We start from the raw sequence: 7,346 nt of genomic DNA, 5'->3' as shown, positions 1-7,346 counted from the left end.
CTTGACACAACCAAGTAGGTTGCGAGGGTTAAGTCCCGAAATTTCCCCAGTTCGCCGTGGAACCTAATCCCTACCCATTTCAGCCTGAGGTTTTGTATCCTAGGACATTGGCAGATAATATGTCCAATTGTCTCCATTTCCTGCTCATCTTCGCATAACCTGCAATAGTCCGGTATACTACTGTCTTACTTACTGACAAAGGTTCTAATTGAGCAGTGTCTATTTAGAAACCCTATCAGAACCCTTAGACTACGTCTTTCCAGTCCTATAAGTATTTTGGTAGCATCCATATCAAGTTTTGGCCACAGGGCCTTTGATATGTTGCATAACAAGTTTTGGCCACAGGGCTTTTGATATGTTGCAATCCAATCTACTATTCTAGGACTGGTTAATGCTGACACTTATTCTTTCGAATATCATCCTATTATAGTGACAAATAGGTGGTTTTACCATCCTTTCCCTGTCATCTATATTAAGGTTCGAACCCAATCTAGCTAGTTCGTCCGCAACCTCATTACACTGCACATTACAGTGCCCTGGCCCCAACACAATCTAATGACAAATAGTCTCATAATGTAACTAAAGGCATTTCTACAATCTACACCTAGGCGCGAATGTACCGTGTGACAATCCAATGCTCTAAGAGCAGCTTGGCTATCAACATAAATTGTCACGGCCAACCCCGGATCGATATGATTCCTTATCAGTTCCGTCGCTTTCCAGATCGCCAGGATGTCTGCTTGGAAGTCAATACATTCGTTAGGGAGTCGGAAAGACCGTTTTATGGTGATATCAGCGATATAGATACCGGTATCCATCTTGGACCCGTCAGTGAAAACTACACACCCACAAAACTGTCTATCGGGTACAAGCCAATCATCCCTAGTTGGAAATGCTTCCCCGAAGTCTAGGGTCTTGATAAAATAATCCGTAATTCCACGAAGGGAATTACCTTGATCAAGCAGACCTACTTCGTACAAAATTTTTGTATGATTGTCGCGCGAAGGTTTCACTAACGAAGACTAGTAGAGTCTTAGTAGATTCCTAGCCGCCACACCCGCTACAAAATGTTCTATAGGTGACAGGTTCAGAATGATGTCCAATGCTTGCGGAGTACTTCTAATGGCACCAGTAATGCCAATGGAGGCACACCTTTGAGCTTTATTGAGCAACTTCCTGTCCTTTCTAAATGTCTCCCACCAGACAATACAACCATAAGTTAGAATAGGCCTGACAATCGATGTGTAAATCCATACCATATCTGGTTGTAAACCCCAATTCTTTCCTATGGAATTATTGCATAGGCAATTAGACCCTTTTTTATTCTTTCCTTTTCAGCTTCGTTTCATGACAGCTTGCTGCCAAGGAAGTTTCCTAAATACTTAGCTCCACTAGATAAACCTAATTCGATACCATCTATCTTTGGCTATCTGAAATTGTCCACCTTATACCTTCTGGAAAATAATACCAAAACCGTTTTACTAGGATTAACACCCAGTCCCTTGTCTTCCGCCCATAATGAGAGTTCACCTAGTGCAGTCTCCATGACGTCACTGATCGTGGATAGAAATTTTCCTTTGACCAATATCACCACGTCGTCCGCACTATCTTCCTACCCTTAGATTCAAATAGCCTTAGGATGCCGTTAACTGCTAGTAGCCACAAAAGAGGAGATAAAACACCTCCCTGTGGTGTCCCCCTGGTAACCCCTCTCCTAATGCAATGATCCCCTAGGCTATCTAGCTCACCAGGAAATCCTGAACTCCGAGCTCTATAAGCGACTTCCTAATAGCCTCAATATCTAAAAACGCAGCCAGAGTATAATACGTATTTTTCAAGCCGTGCTCAACACAACTTACCACCTCATGCAGTGCACTCTCAACAGAATTACCCTTAAGGTAGGCGTCAAAGAATAAATAAGAAGTGAAACGCTGTCAAAAGTACAGTAAGTCTACTGTCAGTCGGTACTTAACTCTAAGAATGTATTAGTAGAATTCTTAAGCCAACATAGTTGCAAAAAATCGGATTTAAAAATTAAAAAAAAAAAAAAATATTTCATTTGAATTTATATTTTAGAAGATTTCTTTAAATATTTTGCAACTTAATTTCTCTATAAACATTATATATGAACGTATCTTTGCTTTTTAATCTGCAATATTGAAATAATAATTAAGTTAGTTGAAATATTTTTTTCTTGTACCATACGAAAATTTACAACATTGTTCTTTTTTCGTTTTAATTTCAACAACAAAAATTAAATGTCAAAAAAATAAAAAATATTTTTTTTTTTCGTTTATAAAAAATTAAATCTTTTCGGGCTATTACATATATTTAAAGTGAGCAAAAAAATAAAAATATATAACGTTAAGTGATAAAAAATATTTTCAAGTTCTATAAGCCACGAATTTTCGCGACAATGTTTTGAAGTTTGGAGAGAGAGTAAGTTTCTTACATATGTGTTGGAGTTACACAGAACTCGTCTGTGAGAAGAGCGTATCGTTGTTGTTGTAAAAAAATGACAGCGTTTCACTTCTTAGTGTTCAATGGTAGGCGTGCTGAGCGCCACTAATGAGGCGAGTATCAATATTGTTCCTTAGATGTAGATCTATCAGTTTCTCAAGTGTCTTCAAAAGAAAAGAAGACAGGCTGATAGGTCTAATATCCTTTGGCTTTGAGTGGCTTGCCTTGGGTATGAAAATAACCCTAACCTCCCTCCACCTTTTTGGTAAATACATACTACCAAGGCATCTCCTAAAAATCTCCAGCTGAAGAGATATAGCGTCATGAGGTAAGTTCTTTAGTAGAGCTGGAAATATGCCATCCGGCCCGGGTGACTTGAAGGGGTCGAATGAATTAACCGCCCATACTAGCTTTTCCCTAGTAACTATCTCCTCTATGCAACTGTAGGTGTTACTTGGCGCCATAGACTCGAAGTCCCGTTGGTCGTCAACCACATCTTCAGTTGCGAGACAACCCGGAAAATATGTCTCCATTAGCAGAGCTAGGGTTTTAGAGCTACACTCAGTCCATGAGTTATCACCGTTCCCATGACAATTGGATCTTCGCTCCGGAACGACCCGAGTCATACTCGGCCAAAGATTGTCAACTCAGCGACAGCTGTATCAACCGAAAGTTTTTTCCCCAAAGAAAGAACTATCGGCCACAGTCGAGCTGTTACAACAACAACAACATGAGTTATCACTCTTTTGGATATATCCTATGACCCTAGGGTCCTTAGATAATATCTGTCGGAATCTTGATAACTCGTTGACATGTCTATGGGTTCACAAAGGTGGCGGCGGCGCAATCATCTTAGGTCGGCGGCGGCGGCTTATTATAGAAAATTTCGGCGGCGGCTAAATTGTTGGCTCAATTTAAACTGTTCTTCAGAAATTGACCTTATAAGCGTTTATTATATTAAAAAATCTTTGTATAATAGTCTGTTATATAGAAATCTGTCTGTTATGTGGAAATCTGTTTTTTCTGCAGAAAAATTTCACAATGTTCACATTAGAACAATATTGTGAGTAACACTTTTCAATTTGCAATAATAATTTAAAATAGTGGCAACTTCGTTCAAATTGGAGAATTTATTTTCCGAAATACATGTGTGCGGCTAAGTTTAAGCCGGCTTAGCTTTTGAGCCGAAAGAAGACAAAAAGCCGAGAGAGCTCAAAGTACCATTCCTAGCCTTCTCATCCTTCGTTCGGCCTGTATTAGACGGACGCTCCACACAGTGACGGCGTACATGGACTAGGCAACTACGTTACAACAGCGCTTTACCATGACGCTGAGGGGAGCTGTTAGCAACATTTCGAACAACACTTACAATATATCTCCCAATCACTGCTATAAAATTCATATCCGGGGATTACAATTGTCTGAGAAGAAATATAAGGCCGAAGCCAATAATAATACGTAAAAATATTCCATAATACGTAAAAATATTCCATAACACGGTTAAAAAAACAAATTGCTTCTTTCTTTTTTTTTAATTATCCACTTTTTTAACATACTGACTTGTTTAGGGTATCATATAGTCGGCAATGTCCGACTATACAATCATACTTGTTTCCTTTTAAACTTGTTGTTTTGGTTAGTATAGATACAGGTATCCTGTTGAGGACTAATGGTAAGGTAACTCCAAGGCAATATATTGTTATTGTTTGTGTTGTTGAGGTGGTCATTAGTTGTTGTATTGGTTTGTGTTGAGTTGTTTGTAGACAAATTATAATTTTTCTAAGGATTTTGAGTATTTTGTATTATTTGACAGTGAGTTGAACTTCCCCATGGCGCAATATAAGACTATGCTAATGAAAAGTAAAATTGTCCGAGAGTGTGAAGATAAATTCGAATTTAACTAGTAAAGACACAATCCAAATTCTTTAACATAGCTATTTTTGCAGTTAACAGTGCACTGTTAAGCAATTAACAGTCAAAATGTCTAATTTGTTGAAAAAATCATATATCCAGTATTTCTAAAATATTTTCAGAATAAAAAAAATAAAGAAAAAAGAAAAATTTACTATATTGGTATTAAAAATGGTTTTGTGACCGGAAAGTTCTGGACAGGATTTGTGGTCATAATGGAATTTTAATTAGGGGCTGGGATACTACGATATATGGAATCGGTAGTCCCAGATGTCCTTAATAATTCCCTATAACCAGTTTATCCCAAATAACTTTAGGATCCCTGAAAAATGGCCATGAAATTCTGGAGAGGATTTGTGGTCATTATGGAATTTTAAGGAGGGGCTGGGATACTACGATATATGGAATCGGTAGTCCCAGATGTCCTTAATAATTCCCTATTACCAGTTTATCCCAAATTATCTAAGGATCCCTGAAAAGTGGCCCTGAAAATTGGTCAAGAAATTCTAGAGAGGATTTGTTCCAGAAACTACCGATTCCATATATCGTGGTATACCAGCCCCTCCTTAAAATTCCATAATGACCACAAATCCTCTCTAAAATTTCATGGTCACTTTTCAGGGATCCTAAGATTATTTGGGATAAACTGGTAATATAGAATTATTAAGGATATCTGGGACTACCGATTCCATATATCGAAGTATTCCAGCCCCTCCTTAAAATTTCATAATGACCACAAATCCTCTCCAGAACATTCTGGTCACAAACCATTTTTAATATCAATATAGTAAATTTTTCTTTTTTCTTTATTTTTTTATTCTGAAAATATTTCAGAAATACTGGGTATATGATTTTTTTTGCTTAACAGTGCACTGTTAACTGCAAAAATAACTATGTTAAAGAATTTGGTTTGTGTCTTTACTAGTTAAATTCGAATTTATCTTCACACTCTCAAGGTTTCCACGTTAACATTTCCCCTACGCCAACTTTTAGAAAAAAATAAAAATTTGGCCAAAAATGTTAGGAAACGTTTACAAATCTGAAGCAAGAAATTTTATAGAATATAGTCCTACTGCTATTTAATCTATCACTGCCAGTAGTATTAGTGAGCGACGGAAGACCACCTGACATAACGGCCGTATTAGCACACATCATTGATGGGGAAGAGCGACCTGTGGCCTTTATCTCACGGTCATTAACAAAACTTGAGAGAAACTACAGCCAGCAGGATAGGGAAGTGTTATCAATAATTTTCGCAACACACAAATTTAGCCGATAATCGACAGACTATTAAGATATTTATCATTCCTGTAGGGATTTGACTATAAAATCGAAAATCTAATAATATTGTAAATTTAGATTGTATATCTAGAGCACCTATAAAGTCAGGTTATCACAGGTAGTTGTTTCGGCTTTACTTGGGTCCATGTTGATCCCTTTGTAATAATACCTGTAAGAAAAGAGATATGGAAGAGTGGAAAAGAGACAGTAGAGGATGGGAGTAAGATTGTTGAGAAAGAGAAAAACCATGGCCAGCTACCATGGATGAATAGTGTGAGTATTGGATTCACACTCATTTTGACATATTAATGAATCCCATAAGACGTTCTAATTGCATTTTTGACAATTCGGACAGATCACCAAAGTATGCCGATCCAAGCGTCCGAAATCGGGCCTCCGCCAAAGCAGGACAATCGCATAAAAGATGAGTAATAGTTTTTTCTTCATTTTCGTTTTGGCAACTTCTACCGTAATTGTTAAACGGAAGACCAATGCGTCTAGCATGGTCACCAAATTTACAGTGGCCAGTGATAACCGATATAATCCTACTTAGCTGCGGTCTATGAAGACCAAGAAAATATTTAGACCTGTGTGGATCTATTTGTGTCCACTGTTGATATCCGTTAGATATCCGACAGCACTTTAGCAAATTTAACGATCTCTTTATCGCCGATATTTCAGCCTAAAGGATGTTATATTCATCATTAAGTCGGAAGGAGATTTTCGTTCAAATTCCTCAATGAAAATGCCACCACCAACTCCTTTCGCCGTCTTGGATCCGTCTGTGTACGTTTGGAAAGAATTATTTAGCGAAAGGAGAGATTTCTAAGACTCTGAAGAGATATACTATCGGACGGTACCGGAATACAATAATCAACAATATACTGATTATTCGGTATAAGATCTCTGATCCTTGCTTGGCCCATGGAACACTGTTTCCACTTGCCAGTTGCACTCAATCTGGCCGCAGTTGTAATAGCCAATTGCATGACTATATGTTCGACCGGGAGCCTGACTGTCGATAGTTTTAACGTGAGCACCTGCCGTGTCAGCCTTATCTCAAATTTACAGTGGCCAGTGATAACCGATATAATCCTACTTAGTTGCGGTCTATGAAGACCAAGAAAATATTTAGACCTGTGTGGATCTATTTGTGTCCACTGTTGATATCCGTTAGATATCCGACAGCACTTTAGCAAATTTAACGATCTCTTTATCGCCCATATTTCAGCCTAAAGGATGTTACATTCATCATTAAGTCGGAAGGAGATTTTCGTTCAAATTCCTCAATGAAAATGCCACCACCAACTCCTTTCGCCGTCTTGGATCCGTCTGTGTACGTTTGGAAAGAATTATTTAGCGAAAGGAGAGATTCCTAAGACTCTGAAGAGATATACTATCGGACGGTACCGGTATACAATAATCAACAATATACTGATTATTCGGTATAAGATCTCTGATCCTAGCTTGGCCCATGGAACACTGTTTCCACTTGCCAGTTGCACTCAATCTGGCCGCAGTTGTAATAGCCAATTGCATGACTATATGTTCGACCGGGAGCCTGACTGTCGATAGTTTTAACGTGAGCACCTGCCGTGTCGGCCTTATCTCACGGTGGTCTTTTTCATCCACAGGGTAGACTTGAGAACGGTCTACCATCGCCTCTTTGTCTTCAATGAAGACTCAGGTGGCAA

The sequence above is a fragment of the Lucilia cuprina genome, chromosome 4 (assembly GCF_022045245.1).
Source record: "Lucilia cuprina isolate Lc7/37 chromosome 4, ASM2204524v1, whole genome shotgun sequence".
In the NCBI taxonomy this organism is placed as follows: domain Eukaryota; kingdom Metazoa; phylum Arthropoda; class Insecta; order Diptera; family Calliphoridae; genus Lucilia; species Lucilia cuprina.
This window is presented reverse-complemented; position numbering follows the sequence as displayed.